We start from the raw sequence: 10,930 nt of genomic DNA, 5'->3' as shown, positions 1-10,930 counted from the left end.
TACTTTTGTAGAATTTTTAAAAATAACAATTGATAATGCTGTTTAGTTTGGTAAATGATTGATATATTTTTAAATACTTCTGTGTCACATACCACAACAAATCCTGGATCTAAAAAGGTCATTTGCAGTTTGGCTTTGCTTTAAAAAGACAGAGAAAAACAGAAAAAAGTTTTCTGTGTTCTAATGACATCTGTACATATTCCTGAGTTTCATGGTTCACTTTGTGATCAATTACAGGCTCCTCACTCTGTTATAGGCTATCAAAGGAGATCACCAAGATCATCTAAATTTTGGGAAGTACATGTTAGAGTTAAAGGTCATAAGAGTCTTCTTGCAATTTTAGCTAGGTCCTTTTATTTGTTTGCTATAGCTGCTGAAATAAATTGCTAGAAATTTGGTGAGTCAAAAAAAAAAAAAACCCATAAACTTATTATCTGGCAGTACTGGGGATCACAAGTCTGAAATCAGCTTTGCTGAACTAAAATTAAGATGGTAGCGGGATTGATTCCTTCTGGTAGCTCTAAGAAGAATCTGATTTGCCACATCCAGCATCTAAAGACTGTTTTCATTCCTTGGCTTATAATCTCTTTTTCACATCACACAATCCCTTGCTCCATTGTTTTGTCTCTAAAGTCTCTCTGGTCTCACTCATGTCTTTTATAAAGAGCACATGATTGCATCAAACTCAATGGGTTAGTGTGGGATAATGTTCTCATTTCAAGATCCTTCAACTAGTCACACTTGCAAACTCACCTTTACTTCATAAGATGACACAGGTTCAAAGAGTTATGACATAGACACGTCAGGGTTTAGTCTAGCACAGTTCTTCAAGGCCTAATCTGCCTTCTCCGGTCCCAACCCTATGCCTTAAAACATAGATCTCAAGGTAGCCTTGACACCACGTCCCAGTAATTAGTAAGTCATAAGCAGTTCATCCTTTTCCCCTCTAAAACCCACTCCACAAAGTTTCATTCTTCTGTAATATCACTGTCATTCTCTCTTCCACCCAGTTTTGAAATCTTGCAGTTATTTTAAAAATTCCAATCATTTCTCTACCTCCATATACGTTGTCCTCTAAAATGCAATATTCAACCTTTGAAATGCTTCTCAGGTCAACGCGTTGCTCCTCTTAGCTTTCACCAAGCTCCCATTCAGGACAGGAGAGAATCTTGGTAAGCATGAATGAGGTGTTTAGTTAAAGGCCTGGATACTGCTCCAACCTTAGAGTTTTGCTACTCGGGTACACTCCCAGTGCCCACAATGAATGGGACCTAATCGTTATTTAGATCTTTCTTTTTTTACACCTAGTGCAATGCTCCCAGAGTAAGAAGGAGTGTTCTGTTTTCCTCACCTTTCATTCACTAACAGAGAAGCCAGCACTCAGTTCCACCCAAGCACACTGTAGCAGGTAACTTTATCTCTATTAATGAAAGAATCATCCAACATACTTTTCCCCAAACAAAACTTGCTTTCATCAAACCTTACATGCTATGTTCTGGGAACTCTTTGATGTCCCACAGAATTTCAGAAAACAGCATCAGGTCTCCAAGAGGTGAAGCATGTGATTTTACTATTTGTTGGTTGAGCAACTTGTCTCTTTCTTAAGTTTGGAAATTTGTTAAGGACAGGAACTGTGATAGATAGTTTACGCAACATGCTATTAAATGCATAATAAAGCTAAAGAGCAAACATTATATTTTAAAGAATTTAAATCCAATGTTTGTAATGAAGTTGCCCTAAGAACTTAACTAATGAACTAAAAACTGTAAGAAAAGTACAAGGTCTTTATAACGAATACTAAAACATTCATTTGCAAAGACAATATTTTGGGGAATTTGTTCAAATGAACTCATGTTTCATCTTTTCATCCGACTGTAGTTTGATAGAAATAGTGTAAATGTTTAATGGCAGATTTTCTATCTTTCAATTTTAATCCATAATTTTAGTTGTTGTATCAGCAGAACAGCATACACTCTTAATAAATTTTTATCTCTATTTCACACACACACACACACACACACACATGCAAACTGTAAACCAACTTGAACATTTGCTTTCTAAGAATTGGCTTTGGATTTTTATATGCCCTCAAGAATCTAAACTGGCCTATCATTTCTCTGAACCACCCATGAGATTTGGCTTTGAAATAGTTTTGCTCTAAGCTTCTTGATATGTAAACATACACCACCATGTGTTTGTGCACCAAGAAAAGACAACACATATAACATAATGTTTCAGGAAATTGAGATATTAGGTTTTCTTTACAATTTACTAAGTGTGCAAACAGCACACACAAGGTGTTAGAGCTGTATTGCCTTCTGCAATCTCTTTTATTAAACTCCTTGATATTTTCTTGAGTACTTGTGAACCCTGCAATAAGTTAATACGTAGGTGATCTTTAGAATGAGAAATAAGAGTAGGACTTTTAAAATTCTCACTCAATATGTCCGTTCAGCCTTATCAGTAAGGAGGATTCTCTTCCTGTACTATATCATATCATTGATGAGGGAATCAAAACCATCAGACCAAATATCCTCAGGAAAGCAGAGATACAAGGAAACAGGACGTGATAACTAGTAAGAGTCACATTGCTTCTGGCTTAGGGAAGCCTGAGGAAAAAACAATGGACAGGGGGTGAGGAAATCAAACTGAAGGCTTCCCATTCGTATGCTTAGGGCTAATTCCTAACTGGAAGATGGTACAGAGGTATCTGTATAACTGTGCACAGCCTGAGACACAGATATGCCCTCTAAGCTTCCCAGATCTTCAATGGTTCAGGTTTGTCAGATGGAGACAATTAGATAAACGAACCTAAGCTAACACTAGTGAACGTAGTCCCAGTCCTACAGAAGACGTACAGAGGACATAGGAGACCCACCCTCCTCTTGATGAAATTCCAAAAATGCTTAATGATCCAGGAGATGTAGATTCATTTTTGAAGATAAAACTATTGAAAATTAATTACCAAAGCTAAGGAAGCAAGATCATTAACTACCAGATTCAGGCAACTACTAGTTACCCCAAATGGTCAGCACTGTACTCACTGATCTAGACCAGCTAGCTGTGAAACTAGTGTATGAGCCTAAGCCTCTTCTTCTCGTCACCAGAAAGTCATTTAAAGCCTCTCATGTACTTGAACAGAAATGGGAGGGACCAGACAATAAAATTCTCATTCATTGAGTACAGTCCCCAAAAGATCTAGGAACCATAAAGCAACTGGTAAAGACTTCAATTACTAACTCAAAAGTTTAAATATCACTCCAACTTCACACTTCTATCCAACATCCAATAAGCTGCGGATTATGAGAAAAAAATATCGATCACATAAAATGAAAAAGCTACTCACAATTTTTTTATACATCTGAAGAGTAAGGTTTTGAAGTTTTCTATCTCTCACTCTCTATATAAAATTTTATTTTTGGAATTTTCTGCACTCAAATTTAAAATAGCACGTGTCACAGGTACTTGTTTAATAAATATTGATAAATGGTTTACTTAATTCCATCACTGATCTAGTGCTGTAAAGTTAGAAATGCCAATACTGCAATCCATCCCATTTCTAACATCAGAAGCAAGAGCATAGTGAGTGGGTAATTTTAAATGATGTTGTGAACTCTCTCCATAAAATTGCACATATTCGGTATCTTCGTTAATTAGAACTGCTATCTTAGGTTGGTCTGGATGCTATAACAAAATATCCTAGACTGGAGGTCTTACAAATAATAGAACTTCACATTATACAGTTCCTGAAGACAGGACATTCAAGACAAGGTACTGGCAGATTCACGATCTGGTGAGAGCTTCCTTGAATTCACCCTCACATAGTAGAAGGAGAAAGAGATCCCTTTAGGCTCTCTTTTATGAGGACATTAATCCCATTCTTGGACATTCCACCTTTCTGACCTAATTCTCTCCTAAAGAATCCCCACTTGTAAATATCACCACTTTGGGCTGATTAGGTTTCAACATATGATGAATTTTGAAGAAACACAAACATTCAGTCTATATTTGCTCCCTTCAAGTTCTCAGATCCAATGAGTTATGCCAAATCCAAACCCAACTGTAGAGGACAGATGAGATTTACAGTGACATTCTTACCTAAGGACAAAATAGTGCACATGTGGGAGCAATGGAAACATATTTCACAAGGGGTGCTTAATACGTAAGGGAGGTGTCTGGGGTGACCTTGTCTAATCGGCATGTGAGATTCATCTTTTATAAACACTGAGCCCAAAGCAATGATTTAGACAGCATGCAGAATTCTCCAAATGAGAACTGTGAGCTCATTAAAAAGAGTCAATAAAAAGACTCCTCTCTCCTTCCAACCGCAACTAGAGATGAAAAAGAAGGGCAGGGGAAGGCAGGAAAAGAGAAGCTGTTCAGAACGGACCACCCAGCCCATCCCTCCCTCTCCCAAAGCCGCTACAGCCACAGGCCTGGCCACCCAGGCAGGAGGGGAAAGACAGAGGGTATTAGGAACGAGAAGGGAGGCTTTGAATAAACAGGACTGATTCTTAAGAACCCAAAAGAGACATTTTTGAAAACCAAAGGGACTGAACAGTCACAGAAATCAGACTCGGATGCCTTTAAATATCCCTACTGTCCAGAATAGAGAATGTGGTTGGCAAGGTAACTAGCAAAACTAAATACTGCTTCATGTATGTACCACAAGTTTAGATTCCTCAGTAAAATGACTTTATGAGGCTCATAACTCCTGCATCTTTTGGTTGCTTTGAAAATGGAAGAAAGGTGATCATTATAAGACCTGTTGCCAAGATGCACTTAATAAATGCTAATATCCTTCTTCTATTCTTAATGTTTTCTGCTATCTTTTTATTCTCATATATACTTGTATGGATGTGAAATTATTTGCATAAAAATTATATATTGAAATGTGTGTGATTAAAGTGGCTCTTCACCCTCATCCTCTGTTCTATTTTTAGAGACAAGAAGTCAACTCTTCACCTTGACCCAGAGACAACACTGGTCTACAATTGTCTCAGAAAAAAAAATCAAAGATTATAGTGAATTCTACTCTCCTCTTCCAATAAAGTGCAAATCAAAGTCTGAAACTGGCTATGGATACCATCTTTTAAGAGTTGATAAGAGACCCAGTCAGGCTAGGGTGAATATTCAGGACTGAATTTGGAGGATGAAGATGTAATTTTTTTTCACATTGATTTTCTCTGTCTGTCTCCTTCTCTCTCCTTTTTTTTCTTAAGATTCCTTCTTTATTTCCCTTTAAATCTCTCAGGGTTCAACAAATTGAACTTGAATTTATCAAATCTCTACACATGATTACCAGAACAACACATAGAATTATACAATAAGGAAGTCATCAAAATCCTAGTGTGGCATTTTAAAAACTACTTAGAAACAACAGGAGTGTGAGGGAGGCCATAAACTAAGATGTGAGATTTGATTTTTTAATTTCTTTATTTTAAAAAGGCAAAACAGAAAAGAAATAATACAGAAATCAAAAAAGCAGAAAGAAATTGACACTAGTTAAGATATTGCATATTGTCATTTTAGCAATAATTGTTCAGTTACAATATCTAGGCATAAAAAACGATCAAACAATAACAGCACAAGATGTTCTTTTTGATGAACAGAGAATTAACAGTATAGTTATTATCTTACACACATATACATGCATACAGGTACATGTGCATACTTACATACAAATAATTTTTTCCTTTCTTCTATTTCTTCTTTCCTCTATCCCAGATTTTCTTTTCTTTTCAGCACTTTCTTTCATTTTCATTACTACAGTATTTATTGTATATTTTGGATCTTATTACTCTTTCAGTGTATTATTATTATTTATTTTTTTACACTAAGGATACAATATGTTTACAAATGTGAGTGTGATGTATTTCACGTATGAATATTGTCTCCAGTTGCCTCCACTTACCTATAAATATGTCAAATTCACCTTTACTTATAGTTGCATAATATTCCATTGTATAAAAATACCATTTTTATCCATTCTGTGGTTAATAGCCATTTTGGTTGATTCCAAGATTTAGCTATTACAAATTGCACTGCTATAAACATGGATGCACAAATACTATTGTGACATGACCTTTCAATTTTTCTGGGAAAATATTCAGAAGGGGGATAACTGGATTGAAAGGGACTTCCAATCCTATTTTTTTTTTTGAGGAATCTCCATACTGATTTCCACAGTGACTGCAACAGTCTACACTCCCACCAACAAGGAGAAGTGTTCCTTTTTCCCTGCAGCCCTGCCAACATTTGTTATCAGCTGATTTCTTGATGGCTGCCATTCTTTCTGGAGTGAGATGGAATCTCAGTGTTGTTTTAATTTTAATTTCTTGAATGTACAGTGATGTTGAACATTTCTTCATGTATTTATTTGCCATTTTTATATCTTCATCTGAGAAGTGCATGTTTATCTCAGATACCCATTTTTGGAGTAAGTCATTGAATTTGGGGAGGCCTGATATTATTTAATTCTTTACATTTTCTGGATATAAGCCCTTTGTCTGAGGGGCTGCTGGCTAAAATTCTTTCCCATTCGGTGGATTTTCTTTTCACTCTGTTGGTGATTTCTTATGAAGTGAAAAACTTTTTAATAATATGAGGTCCCATTTGTTGATTTTTTCAAAGTACTTGCTTTGTGGTTTGCTTTTATTCATGAATTCTTTGCCTACCACTATGACTTCAAGCTTTCTCCCTAGCTTGTCTTCCAGTAGATTTAGTGTTCCTATTTTAATATTTAGATCTTTGATCTATTTTGACTTTCGTTTAGTGCATGGTAATAACCATGAGTCTAGTTTCAGTCTTTAGCACGTGGAAAGCCAATTTTTCCAGCACCACTTATTAAAGAGGTTATCTTTCTTCCAGTGAACATGTTTAACCGTTTTGTCAAATATCAGGTGACTGAGTGTCTTTATAATTGTGTTTGCATCTTTTAATCTGTTCCATTGATGCTCAGATATGTTTTTTTTAATCCAATGCCATACTGATTTTATCACCATAGCTTTATAGTATAATTTCAAGTCAGGGATTGAGATGTCCCTTATGCCTTTGTTGTTCATATTTGCCTTTGCTCTTCTAGATCTTTTCTGGCTCCAAGTGAATTGTAGAAGTGTTTTCTCTAGATCTGTGAAGTATGTTACTGGTATTTGGATTGAGATTGCATTAAATCTGTATAACAATTTTGTGAGTATGGCCATTTTCACAATTTTGACTTTTTCTAGCCAAGGATATCTTTCCATTTTCTAGCATCCTCTTCAATTTCCTTTTTAAGAGTACTAGAGTTTTCAGCATGTAGGTCTTTTACATCCTTTGTTAGGTTGATTCTTATGTATTTCATTGTTTTGGATGTTATTGTGAAAGATGTTATTTCCATAATTTCTCTCTCAATGAGTTTATTGTTTATGTACAGAAATTCTATTGATTTTTTGGAGTGTTGATTTTGCATCGAGCTACACTGCTAAATTTGCTTATTAACTCTAGTAGTCTTTTGATGGAATTTTTAGAGTCTTCTATGTAGAGTATCATGTCATCTGCAAATAGTGATAATTTAACTTCTTCCTTTCCAATCCTTATTCATTTTATTTCTCTCTGTTGTCTAATTGCTCTGGCTTATGTTCCCAGAACTGTATTGAATAGGAGTGGTGATAGTGGATATCTTTGTCTTGTTCTTGATTTTAGAATGAAAGCTTTCAGTTTTTGTTCACTTAGCATAATGTTGGATGTTGGTTTGTCATAGATGGCTTTTATCAGATTGAGGTAGATACAACCTATTCCAAGTTTTTATAGGGTTTTTATCATGAACAAGTGCTGGACTTTATCAAAAGCCTTTTCTGCATCTATTGAGATGATTATGTGATTTTTGTCTTTGGCTCTTTTGATGTAGTGTATTACTGATTTGTGTGTGTTAAATCATCCCTGTATTCTTGGGATAAAACCCACTTGGTCATAATGTACACTCTTCTTGATGATTTTCTGCATGCTATTTGTCAATATTTTATTGAGAATTTTTGCATTAGTGCTCATTAGGGAAACTGAACTATAGTTCTCTTTTTTGGTTGGGTCTTTTTCTGGTTTGGATATCAGAGTAATACTTGCCTACAGTAATAAGTTAGGGAATATTGCTTACCTTTCAATTTAATTAAATAATTTAAAAAGTATTGACATTAAATTTCCTCTTAATTTCTTGTGGAATTCAGCCATGAATCCATCAGGACCTAGAATTTTCTTTGAAAGTAAATTTTTAATCATGTTTTCAATTCAGTAGCTGATATTGGTTCTTTGAAATTGTTATATCTTCTTGATTCAGCTTTTATAGTTCATACTTTTCTACATATCTATTTCCTCTCTGTTTTCCACCTTATATGAGTAAAGTTTTTCAAAGTAGGTATTCATGATCTTCTGAATTTCCATGGGAACTGTAGTAATTTCACTCTTTTATTTCTGAGATTTGATTTTTAAAAGAGAGGAAAGACACTGAGATATTTAGCTCCCATGTATTCAATATACAATACAATATTTTCTTCTTCCCTTATTTCCTTCCTTTGCTCCATTGCTTTTTCTCTCAGCATCAATAAGTGGGTTTTCTGCAAATGAAATGTTAAAAAAAATTCAATGTAAAAGCAGATAAGGAAAAATATGTTCTGGTTAATACAGATGAGGGGTTCAGAGCTCCCTCTGGTTCATTTTGTGGCAATTTTTAAATAGTATAGTGGTTGAATAAAAGCAATCTTCCAAAACCTCAACTCAATACACCTTTCAACATCTCAATAAAGTGAAGAGTGTTGCCAAGGAAGGAAACATAATAGTCCCTGATGGGGTGACTTGGCACCATGTCAAGATGACCAAGATGGAAACATCCTTCCCAGAATTCTCGTCTCTATATTTTTGTGGGTCAGAGAAGGCTGCAGGAGGACTTTGCATGGTTTTGTAGGTGAACATGAAGCAGCAGCCTTGTTCTTGATGGAGAGTTGGAGGTACCTGTTCCTGGTTATGAATGCTCCCCAACCTTGTATTTCCCTCAGTAGCTGCACTGGCTGGCAGCTAACTCCAGGATGCAGGGCTCCAGTAAATGAGCCACATCCTTGAGGTCAGTTCCTTAGAAGATCAATAGAAATACGTCAGCTACAGTAAGTACTTCCTCTCTTAGAAGCCAAGGCTTCCCATTCCTTTCCAAACACTTTCTCATGTTCAAGCTCCCATACCATAAGCAGAAAGCAAATGATGCATGCAAACTGTAAACTAACTCTCATGATATGGTAAAGCCAAATGTTCATGATGAATCCTTTCTTCCTTACCCACCTAAACTCACCCTTTTTCTGACAGAAGCCCATGTAATGCCCTCACTTTAAGGTGCTACATGGACAGATACTCACCTCCTCTATTCTTGGCAGGTTGATTTCAAAAGGACAGTGAACCTTCCAAATGGCACTGTACATTAGGAAAGGGAAGACTTAGGCTTAAGGATTTTGGACCTCTGGATATTGATTAAGGAGTCTTGGACTCCAAGGTAAAAAAAATATATGTAAAGAGAAAAGCCATAAATGTTCTGAGAGACAACATGAAGCTATTAAGCAAAAAGTTGGCAGTAAAATTCTAGGGATTACCCACAGTTAGGTGCAGGGACAGGAAGAAATCAAAGTAGGAGACAAAGAAGTCATTGCAAGTCTGGGGAGTGTGGTATAAAAGCAACGGAGATCAGTGGAAGGAGGAAGGGCCTGGCAGTTTGGAAGACTGATGAGAGTTTGGGGAGCATCATCTGTGGTTTGTGGGACAGGAAGAAGCATTTGTAGAGCTGCCACTCGGCAATAGCACATGTTTTGGCAGACCGGAGCCAGTGTGCACAATCAGGTTAACTGAACCTACGCTTACTGAAGGACCGGAGTGCCTCCAGTGCCAAGTTCTTCCTGCTGAGCTTAGGGATGTATCCAAGAAGTTTTACTTTCTTCTCTCACTATGAGGGAAATGCAAAATAAAAATTAACCATGGAAGTCGTAAAACAGGGAACAAATAATTACATCATGCACTCAGGAAAGAGCAGTCTCTTCATGTCACATTCTAGATATTATATGCCACCAGATTATTTGCATTCATTTATTTCAGCAATAAATATTTAGTCTTCATTGTACAAAGATCTCTCTCATTGGCTGAGCAAGCTGGGGTGGAAAAGATTTCCTGGGCAATAAAATAAATTCCCTGAAAATCTGATTTGTGATTTTATTTTAGAACCGTGATTACTACCTGCAGTCAAATATGTAAATGTCTCAAAGAACAGTAGGTAAATTGCTATTAAATGGAGAAGGCGAAGAATATAATTTTCTAGATGTAGAAATCCTAACCGAAGCAAGAATGCAATTTGTGCTAGAAGAAGGTGATCATTCATGTAATTTTCACCAAAGACTTCTTGAACTCAGCCGCCCTATTTTCCCCACAGTTCCCAACCTGTCTCCCCTACACTCATGATAGATGGCATGTGTGACCCATTACCACAGCACATGCTATGCTGTGCAGGACTCCTGAGCATTTGCTGTAACTTCTCACTTTTCTGTCAGGTTCACAGTTGTATGCTGAAACGTAGGTGAGAGACACATTTTTGCAGACAGAAATAATGTGAATTTACTCAAATATATATAGTAACTGATTTGCATATACTGTCACCAAAACACTGTCACTGCTGACACATCTAACAGTTGATAATCATAAAGTAAGCGTATTTTGCCGTAGCTGAAAGATGATGATTAATAAAGAAACCTTCATTTCCTCCCAGAACTGTAGATGACCACCTAGACGGCCAGCATAGACAGCACAAGGTGTTCTATTGATTGAGGGAATTGAAGTAATCCTCTATCTTGGACAGTGTCTAGCTACTTTAGTTCTTAGGATTCCAAAAACACAACCACAAGCACTCATGGAATATTTCTGAGACAGT

The sequence above is a fragment of the Cavia porcellus genome, unplaced genomic scaffold (genome assembly GCF_034190915.1).
Source record: "Cavia porcellus strain 051 isolate PalLab524CR breed Dunkin Hartley unplaced genomic scaffold, mCavPor4.1 scaffold_32, whole genome shotgun sequence".
NCBI lineage: Eukaryota > Metazoa > Chordata > Mammalia > Rodentia > Caviidae > Cavia > Cavia porcellus.
This window is presented reverse-complemented; position numbering follows the sequence as displayed.